The 10790-nt window shown below is 42.4% G+C and overlaps 1 long non-coding RNA gene across 1 annotated transcript; it reads left to right on the forward strand.

Annotated features, from left to right (window-relative positions):
- Positions 3084-8485, forward strand: LOC106508872. Its single transcript, XR_001305968.2, has 2 exons — positions 3084-4716; positions 6067-8485. It is a non-coding gene; the product is annotated as an uncharacterized LOC106508872 (long non-coding RNA).

The raw sequence follows: 10790 nt of genomic DNA on the forward strand, positions 1-10790 counted from the left end.
TATTAAAGCAAATGAAACTGGTGAATAACACTCAGCCTGGTCAGTTACTTCTGCCTAAGGATCAGAGAGGGATTTTTACTTATTTATTTATTTATTTATTTTCCCAGTTTGGTCTTAGGGTATAAATAACATTTTGAAGGAGAGAGGATAAAGGAAGAAATCCTATGATAAAAGAAAAGCAGAGAGGCACTGAAGTATACATGTATATGAATAATTTAATGGTTGACTGTGGTCTTGAGGAATCTATTAAAATTTTGTGCTCCAGTTTCCTTGAGTATGTATTGAGGATAGTCATATTTGCCTTTTTATCAGCCTAGAAAATGGAATATGTTAAGATAATCTATTTTCAAGTACTCTTCAAAGAATAGGCAACTAAAAATCCTCAGCATGATTGAGGTATCAGATTTTTGTCACTCTTACTACCTATTATGATTTTATTCACTACAATAATAAAAAATAATCCTCTTCCCAGTCATTTCATTGAAAATTTTGTAAGAAAAGGGTATTGCAAGTTTTTAATTAATATTTGTTTTATTATCTAGACTTTTATTCATGAGGAAAAGCTATTGGAAAATCATTACCTATTCTAGGTTAAATTAGCAATTTTTCTTTGTGTTTTAGATGTTTCTGATCATGATTGTAGTGCCTCAGAATAACTTTAAAGTTAATTTTCACTTTCAATCATTATTAATTTGGCTCTCTCAAAATCAGGCTGTGTATTATTCAAGTACCACTCTTCCATGTCATGAAAACAGATCACTGCTCTGTGCTCAAAAATAAACATCTCAGTTGCAGACACTTGCAAATAATTCAGGGTATGTGTTAATATGACAGCATATTATATTTCAGGTGCTTCTGCTTCTCACACAAAAAATATAGTAATCTGAAAAGCAATGGAACAAAGGGAAAATATGGACAAATAATCTTCTTAACCACATATGTGAATACTCAGAAGTGTCAGAACTTTTCTCATTATAATCTTGAATCTCCCATGTTTTATGTTACGAGGATTATAGCTTCTTGTGAAGCACTGTGTCATACAAAATTGTACAGGATTGCATTCAAGTGTGATTACCTTCTAACATTCATATGGACTACATAAAAATTTGGAGTTCCCATTGTGGTGCATCAGAAGGGAATCTGATTAGTATCCATGAGGAGGCAGGTTTGATCCCTGGCCTTGCTCAGTGGGTTGGGGATCCAGCATTGCTGTGAGCTGTGGTGTAGGACACAGATGCGGCTTTGATCCTACGTTGTTGTGGCTGTGGCGTAGGCTGGGAGCTACAGCTCCAATTTTTTTTTTTAATTTATTTTTATTTTTTTAAATACTCAAATGAATTTATCACATCTGTAGTTGTATAATGATCACAACAATCTAAATTCACAGGATTTCCATCCCACAGCCCAAGCACATTGCCCACCCCCCAAACTGTCTCCTCTGGAGACCATAAGTTTTACAATGTCTGCGAGTCAGCATCTGTTCTGCAAAGAAGTTCTGTCTGTCCTTTTTTTTTTTTTTTTTTTTTTTTTTTTTTTTGCTATTTCTTGGGCCACTCCCGCGGCATATGGAGGTTCCCAGGCTAGGGGTCCAATCAGAGCTGTAGCCACTGACCTACACCAGAGCCACAGCAACACAGGATCCGAGCCTCATCTGCAACCTACACCACAGCTCACGGCAACGCCAGATCGTTAACCCACTGAGCAAGGGCAGGGACCGAACCCGCAACCTCATGGTTCCTAGTCGGATTCGTTAACCACTGCGCCACGACAGGAACTCCTGTCTGTCCTTTTTTCAGATTCCACATGTCAGTGAAAGCATTTGATGTTGGTGTCTCATTGTATAGCTGACTTCACTTAGCATGATAATTTCTAGGTCCATCCATGTTGCTAAAAGTGCTGGTATTTTGTTCATTTTAATGGCTGAGTAATATTCCATTGTGTATATGTACCACATCTTCTGGATCCACTCCTCTGTCCATAGACATTTAGGTTGTTTCCATGTCTTGACTATTGTAAATAGTGCTGCAATGAACATCAGAGTACATGTGTCTTTGTGAGTCATGGTTTCCTATGGATAGATGCTCAGGAGTGGGACTGCTGGGTCAAATGGTAGTTCTATGTTTAGTTTTCTGAGGAATCTCCATACTGCTTTCCACAGTGGGTGCACCAATTTACAATCCCACCAACACTGTACTAGGGTTCCTTTTTCTCCACACCCTCTCCAGCACTTACTGTTTGTAGACTTTTGGATGATGGCCATTCTGGCTGGTGTAAGGTGGTACCTCAGAGTGGTTTTGATGTGCATTTCTCTAGTAATGAGTGATGTCAAACATCTTTTCAAGTGTTTCCCGGCCATCTGTATGTCTTCTTTGGAGAACTGTCTGTTTTGATCTTCTGCCCATTTTTTGATGGGGTTGTTTTTTTGTTTTGTTTTGTTTTGTTTTTTTTTTTTGTTTTTTTTTGGTATGGAGCTGCAGAAGGTGTTTCTAAATTGTGGAGATGAATCCCTTGTCAGCTGATTCACTTGCAAAGATTTTCTCCCATTCTCTGGGTTGTCTTTCTGTGTTGTTTAGGGTTTCCTTTGCTGTGCAGAAACTTTGAAGTTTGATTAGGTCCCATTTGTTTATTTTTGTTTTTGTGGTCAATACTCTGAGAGGTGGATCTGAGAAGATGTTGCTGTCGTTTATGTCAGAGAGTGTTTGGCCTATGTTTTCCTCTAGGAGTTTTATAGTGTCTGGTCTTATATCTAGGTCTTTCATCCATTTTGAATTTATTTTTGTGTATGGTGTTAGGGAGTGTTCTAATTTCATTCTTTTCCCTGTGGCTGTCCAGTTTTCCTAGCACCACTTATTGAACAAGCTGTCCTGTCTCCATTGTATATCCTGCCTCCTTTGTCATAGATTAGTTGGATGTAGGTGCGTGGGTTGAATTCTGGGCTTTCTATCCTGTTCCACTTACCTATATTTCTGTTTTTGTGCCAGTACCATGCAGTTTTGATGATTGTTACTTTGTAGTGTAGTCTGAAGTCAGGGAGCCTGATTCCTCCAGCTCCATTTTTCTTTCTCAGGATGTCTTTGGCTATACAGCTCCAATCTGGCTCATAGCCTGGGAACTTCCATAAGCTGCAGGTGCACCCCTAAAAAGCAAAAATAAATAAATAAATAAATAAATATCAACTTGTTTAGTCCTACACAGGAGCAATTTCACTGTCATTTTGCAAGTTGAATGTTATAATTTCACTAATCAAAAGTAGGTTTGTTTTGAAAAGGAACTGAAATTCAGTTGTGATAAGTATAGAAAGTAAATCGAAGTGTACAAAACATCCCAGTTCTCATTGCCTTTAAGTCAAATTAAGATTGACTCCAATCTTATCAGACTTCCAGGAAACGCCATCTCAGTCATTATTGGTGTCCCAGATTTTCTTCAGTTCATAACAGCATTCAGAGGTTACATGGTGTGATCTCAAAAAAGAGTCTCCACTTGCTGGGCCATTGTGGTCCCAGCCGACATATCATAGTTAACCATCAAAATTGGTACTTCCTTGAATGTGCAGGGCCCTCTGCTCCATATCAAGTGGGAATAGAGATTTTTGCAAAAGCTGGGGCTGCCAACACCTAGGGTGCCTCCTCCCTCAGGAACCATGAATCCTCTGAGGTCTCCCTGCATTTTTGCTGGGTTGTCAGTCACAGTGGTGCACTTCCTGTGCACAAAGGGCTGGCTGGAGAGGTGACATGCTTACCAAGCCCTGTGCCCCAATGTGGGGCTGCACAAAGGCTCATCTTCTCAGAAGCACTGTTCCTTTAGGTCTGCATTGTGGGGGGTGGGGAGGTGGCACAAGCCTTTTTCCATTGGTGCAAAGGCTTCACATGTAGAATAATGGGGCACCACCTCCTCCCTGCCCTTCCTCCTTCATCCCTTCCTCCTCCCAGCATTTCCTCTCCTACACTTCCTCTCCTCTCTTCCGCATTTCATTCTTCCTGCACTTCCTCCCCCTGCACTTCCTCTGTCCTGCGCTGTGCTGTGGCAGAACCCAGCATCAGGCGCTGCCCTGCAGAGGCCTCAAAGAGAAAGGAGAAGGGAGTCTCCTTCTGCCCAAGAAGGGAGTCTCTCCTCTCAGTTTTGCTGCTTCTCACAGGCACAGTTTTCTCATTCTCTTCCAGGACACCACAGCACTATCTCCTTTGAAGATTTAGGATTTTGCTAAAGCCTTTGGGTGCTGGAGTTTGGCTCTCTGCCCAGCCTAGACATTATGGAAAGGAATTACCCAGGCCTGGCTACCAGTTTGGAACATGAGATGGGAAAACTAAGAGTGAAATACATCAGAATCCCCAACCACAGAGGTATTATGGGGAAATATCCAATTTTGATGTCTATGATCTGCCCATTTCTCCCACCTCAAAGGAGGAGGAACCAGTTGGCTAGATGGTCATTGGCTAGACCATCTGTCCTGGACCTGAGGAGTGCTGACCAGAATAAGGAGGAGGAGGAGAAGGGAGCCCAGAAGCCACAAAGAGTGGGGAAAAAAGGCTGCGACGATCCCAGAGGAGAGCAAAGAAGAGTGGGGAGTCCTGAGGAAGAAGGGAGTGGCTGGCGTGAGTGTCCCTGCAGGATGTCCTGCTGTGCATTATGTATTTGGAGTCTCCCACTAACTCCTGCTCAAGTTAGCAGCCCCAGCCTTTGCAAGTGAAGCCCTCATTGCTTTTCCAGGCTTTTGGGGTGAGATTTGTTATTTTTAGGCCATGTCTCTGTGCTGAAATTGCCCTCCTGGTGTCCTAGTGTAGTTGGGCATGGGGTGATTCAGTACTATTATCAGGGAGCATGCTGTTCCTTGTAGCCACTGAGAATGAGCTTAAGATTAAATCAGAGATGAGCCAAAATACCCTTGTGAGAATGGCTACAATGGAAAAAAGTGGAAAATGCCAAGTGTTGGTTGGGATGTGGAGGGACTAGAATACTTCTTCACCGTCGGTAGGAGGAAATTCATATAACCACTTTGGAAAACTATTTGGCAGTACCTACTAAAGCAGAACATATGTGTACCCTATGGCCTAGCACTTGAACTCCCAACAAGTGCCCAACAGAAGCGCATATATGTGCACCAAAAGACATAGACTATTCATAACAGTCCCAACTGCCATTGAAAATTATTACATTGTAGTGTATTTAAGAATGGGATTCTATATAATAATGATCAGGAACCATTTACAACTATACACAGCAATAAAGCTGATTCTTACAAACAGAATGTTAAGTAAAATAAGTAAGATGCAAAAAATTTATCTTCTGTGACCCTATCTTATAGGGTACATATACAGACAAAGTAATGTCAGTGGGCTGCAAGTTGGGGTGGTGGTTACCATTGTGGGAGGGTTGGTGACAGGAAGAAAGCACAAAATATTGCTCCTGTTCTGTTTCTTTATCTGAGTGGTGTTTACATGGGTCTGTTCAGCAAGCCATGTAGTTACCATGTGTGCATATTTCCATATGTTTCTCATTCTTCAATAAAAGTTACAAGCAAAAAAAAGGGGGGGGGTTTAAAACTTTGCTGCACTTTAAATGTTGGCTTTTTTATAAGACTGCTGTAGTTCTCATGAAAATATTGAGTAGGAGCTGAAATGAATACGGAATCATTTTGTATCCATTAGACCCTGATACAAAGAACTGAAAAATATCACTTGTAGAGGAACTTGGGAAATGGAATTAGCTGTTCTTAAAGATAGTCAACATCAGAGGTTGGCTGACGTTTTTGTTTCCCCCACAGCAATGCAGAGATAAAGGCAAAGATTAAATGATATCATTTTAAAAATGACAAGTAAAGTGCCTTGCACAGAGTAGCACTCAGAAAGCAGAGCTATCTCTGTTTCTAAGGGCTGTAACTATGTGGTTCAAACAGAGAGGCACTCTTTTATCAAGACAGTATGATGCATATAGGCTGATTGCTGTTGCCCACCTGTATCTGAGGCCTTGGGGCCCTCGGTGTGGTTTGCTGCAGTGAGTTTGCTTTTAAGGAATATAGATGAGCAGCTAATATTGGTTTACATTTATTGAGTGTTTGTTTTATTCCAGGTATTGATCAAAGCAGAGCTGATTGGAAGAAGGGGGGAGCTGGTACAAGTTGCCAGGAGCTAATGGTCCAGAAGGAGGACTGAGGTGTGTTTGTATTGCTTACCAATGCAAATCATAGGCAAATTATTTTTTAGTTGGGTGACCCTGTTGGTGGGGCCTTTGTTTTTGTTTTTGTTGTTGATTTGTTTGTTTTGTTTCTCAAGCTTAGGTAGTACTGTATTTCACAGAAGAGAAAAAGTCACAGAAATGTTAAATAATTTGCTCAGTGTCACACAGCTAATAAGGAGCCTAGCCAGGATCTGAACCAAAAGAGTCTGACTCCAAAGTCTAAGATGTTAGCAACCAAACCATTGCTGTTGAGTAATGGTTACTCGTTTTTGTTTATATCACCAAGTCCAAACAGAGTTCAACTGTCCCAGCCACAATTCAAAGGCAGAAGTGCCCAGATGTTAGAGATTAATCCAGATAGCAAATGATGTCTAGCTCAAAGAGTCTTGGAAATCTTTGTTAAATGTTTTGGTGGAAGATTTTGTAAAAAAAATAGACAAACAGGAACCTCAATTAGAGTGGGTGGACCAGCAGGGGGAGCTCTCATGTCCGGTGATGGGGGCAGAGCCCAGTAGGGAGAAAGTCTCCTCTTCTTTCCTGGCAGGAACTCAGCCAATGGAAAACCATGGACTCTGTGTTACCCCAGCCTCCCAGCTTCCTTTACCCTCTATGAGAGTGTCCTGTTACTGTTACTTTGTCGGAGTGGGGTAGGGGTGGGGGTGCGGGAACACTTGCACATGGCTCACCATAGTTGCAAACTCTGAACTGGGATTCTCTGCTGATCCCAAGTAAAGCTATCTTTGGTGGAGAAATATCTGGCTATCTATTGGTTTCAGGTCAACAGATCCAAACATAATCAAAGTTTATTTAAAAGTCTCAAATAGTTTCTTACAAACAAGAAAAGCCTCCATCCTAATCAAGTGGATACATATTAATGTCAAATAGTCATTTAAGGTATTCTATCTTATTTGAACAGATGTTAGAGATTAATCCAGATAGCAAATAATGTCTAGCTCAAGGAGTCTTGGACATCTTTGTTAAATGATAATATAGTTAAGGTGCCATACAATTTCTTTTTGCATTTTTTAGTAATTTGAAGTATTATTTTCTCTGTCAACCAACATTTAAAATACATTTCTTTCATGTGAGTGGAATCTGATGTGTCTGTTTAGCACCATATGGAAATAATCAAGTCCCCTTATGAACCCAACACCAGTTTCAAAGTAGCTTACCCATTTAGTATCAGTGGCTATGCACTTTTTAACTTACAGTTTCACTTTTAAAATCCCTTTGTTTTCATTTGGAGTCCACTTCTTTGATGTAAGCTAATGACTCTGGCTGGATCTGGACCATGCTGGGGTTTGCACCACTGGGACCAGCACTCACTCCACCAGGTGGCCAGCTGTGGGTGGCTTGGATGGTGTCTGGGAATGCAGTTTAGTGTTTCCTGGCAGATGGCCAGCTTTCTCTCTTTGGTTCTGAGACTACCATGGACTTTTTCAAATGGCTCAGGCTCAGGTTGCAGAATTATTTAGGAACTACTGAAGATTCCCCACCAGCCTCATTTTCTGGAGGAGCCCTGGCTGAGAGAACTGTTTCCTTGTTGCAGTTGGGTCTCATGGCAACCTCCAGTTGACTTTATTCCCCTGGCCTCACCCTGAGTCCAGGTCAAGGGACCTTGATTGCTGGGAAAAGAGACATGGATGAAGGAAAACCAGAAGCCTGTCCAGGGCACCCCCTGTGAGCCCATGAGGACCTGAGTCATACCCCCGAGAAGATCTGGACTCACCTGACCTAGCATCACCTTGATTGGGTAGTTCTTGACGAATTTATAGCAACAGTTTGAGTGGGACACCTTAGCCCAGACAAACCGACTGGTTCTGAAAAAAAGGGCTCAATCACTTTGTGGCTTGTTTCTGGAGCAGCTGACTTGTGTGCCTCACACAGGGGAAGGCTTGCCTGCCCAGCGCTGGCCTCCAGCCTGCCTTGCTGACTCAAGTGCTGTCCTTCTCTAGTCAGAGTTTAAAGAATGCTGTCATCATTTATAAGGCCCTGTACCTGCATCGTCAGCATAAGCCTCTTCCCATTGTCCCTGGTTCCCAGCCTGGAGGCCAGCTCCTTGTCTGCTGACAAAGGTCTCTGTGACTTTGTCCTTCCAGACACCAGTCCTGACACTGTCCACCCCAGCCAGATGGCCTTCTGTGTACTCTGTGTGCATCATTCTGCCTAGGTTCTGGGCACCTTACGTTTGTTCTGCTCACAGTATGGTATTTTAGAAACTAGGTCTCATTTTTGAAATCCGAAGTTTCCATAGAAGAATAATAGAGAAAGAAATTTTCCAAAGACAGCATTAGGACAGTTTTTTTTTTTTTTTAAAAGGAATAACATCTCCTGGTTAAAGAAAAAGTAGCTCCTGTTTTTCCTGTTATGAAAGCAATTCAAAAGCTCTGCGGAAAACTCGGGAAACGCTGGGGTAAAATGATACTATGCTAAGCACTATTTGTGGTCACTCATTCATTTATTCATTTAGCACTGGGAGGACAGTGATAAACAAGTTGGACAATGGCCCTCCTCTCAGGGATCTTGTATTCTAATGAAGTAATAGTCAACAAACAAACAGAGGGTTATGGACAGTAATCTAGTCAGTTGATGAAATTATATGTCATTAAGGAATCAAGAATTCTGTGGGTTCTACTGAGAAAGCAGTTAAGACTGAGAAAGCAGCATTTAAAAAGAGACCTGAGGAGTTCCCATCATGGTCAGTGGCTGACTAGGAACCATGAGGTTGAGGGTTCGATCCCTGGCATCGCTCAGTGGGTTAAGGATCCAGCGTTGCTGTGAGCTGTGCTGTAGGTCGCAGACGTGGCTCAGATCCTGCACTGCTGTGGCTGTGGTGTGGGCTGGCAGCTACAGCTCTGATTGGACCGCTAGCCTGGGAATCTCCATGTGCCGTGGGAGCGGCCCTAGCACAGGCAAAAAGACAAAAAAAATAAAAAATACGAAAATAAAAAGAGACCTGAATGATAAGAAGGGGTGAGCCATACAAAGACCCCAAGGCAGGGGAAGGGCAGGCAGGAGGGTCCTGAGGAAGGAATGGACATGACATCTTTGAAGAACAGAAAGAAGGCATCACATGTGCCAGTGTTGACATGAGCTGGGGGTGAGGTTTAGGGGAGGGTAAGGGAAAGGCAGGAAGACCAAGGTCATGAGCTCTTGTAGACAGTGGTGATTAGCTCAGTCCTTGCTCTAGGGGCCGTGGGAGGCCTCTGGGGAGTTTGGACAGAGAGTGACAGGGTGCAATTGGGGCTGTGGAAGGTCACTTGGTGTGATATATAAAGGGAATATTTGGGGGGAGAGTGGGACAGTGAGAAATTTATGTCTGTACTTTAAGCAGGAGGTGATGAGAGCTTGAATGTCAGCAGTGGAGGTGCAGAAGAGATGGATGCAGGATGCATTGCAGAGGGCGAGCCAATAGGAATTGTGATGGATTGTGTATGAGAGGTGAGGGGAAGGTACAGAGAGAGTAAAACCAAGGATGAACAGCTAGGCTGTTCAGTAAGATTTCCTGAGGTGAGAAAAACCTCATTTGTTGCTCACAACAGCCCTTGGAGGTGGGTTCTATTGTCCCACCTAACCCTATATTTACCCCATCCTAGATCTCAGTATATCTATACATCTACTCTGTATCTATCCTGTATTATTCCTCTATCTATTCTAACACAAACAGGAAAATAAACCTTAGGGCTTTAAGGGAACTTGGCCCAAGACCTGCAATGAGAAAATAGTGAGGGAGGACCCATCTCTACTCTGACTATCCTTCCCATCAACCACTGTAATATTAGAGAATTACTGAACACATAAGCCATCATCCTTTAAGTGTTCCCTTGTTTTTTTTGGCTGTACCCACAGACAAGTTCCTGGGCCAGGGATCAAACCCACGCCATAGCAGCGAGCCAGGCCACAGCAGTGACTACACAAGACCCTTAATCTGAGCTATCATGGAACTCCCCAAATATTTATTTTCAAGAGAATAAGATTTTGAGCAATAGTGTTTGGGGAATTAACAGATAAATGGCCTAAGAAATTTTCCTCAAGGGTGAGGGGTGGGGGTGGGGGGTGGGAACAAATCAATGTTTTGTTTCTTCAAGAGTTTCATTCCAATATATACACATACATTTAAAAAAAAATCTGTGCTTTTACATAAAGCATCTTGTACAATGTTTATTAATCAATTATTTTATTTTATTTATTTATTTTTTTGCTTTTTAGGGCCACACCCGAGGCATATGGAGGTGCCCAGGCTAGGGGTGCAATCAGAGCTGTAGCTGCTAGGCCTACACCAGAGCCATAGCAACGCAGGATCCGAGCCGCGTCTGCGACCTACACCACAGCTCACGGCAACGCCAGATTCTCTACCCCCTGAGCAAGGCCAGGGCTCGAACCCACAACCTCATGGTTCCTAGTCGGATTCTTTTCTGCTGCGCCATGACGGGAACTCCTAATCAACTATTTTAAGAATTATTTACTCTTATTCTTCAAAATTACAGTCAAACTCCAGAATAAATCATTAAGTCTGAGTTCTAAGCCATAGAGTAATTCACCTATTTCTTGGTAGCTAGTTTGAAATTATACCATGTACTCTGCCTCATTGTTTTATTCAGTATCTGGTGGTTTCA

Source organism: Sus scrofa, chromosome 1, assembly GCF_000003025.6.
Source record: "Sus scrofa isolate TJ Tabasco breed Duroc chromosome 1, Sscrofa11.1, whole genome shotgun sequence".
NCBI classification, from domain to species: domain Eukaryota; kingdom Metazoa; phylum Chordata; class Mammalia; order Artiodactyla; family Suidae; genus Sus; species Sus scrofa.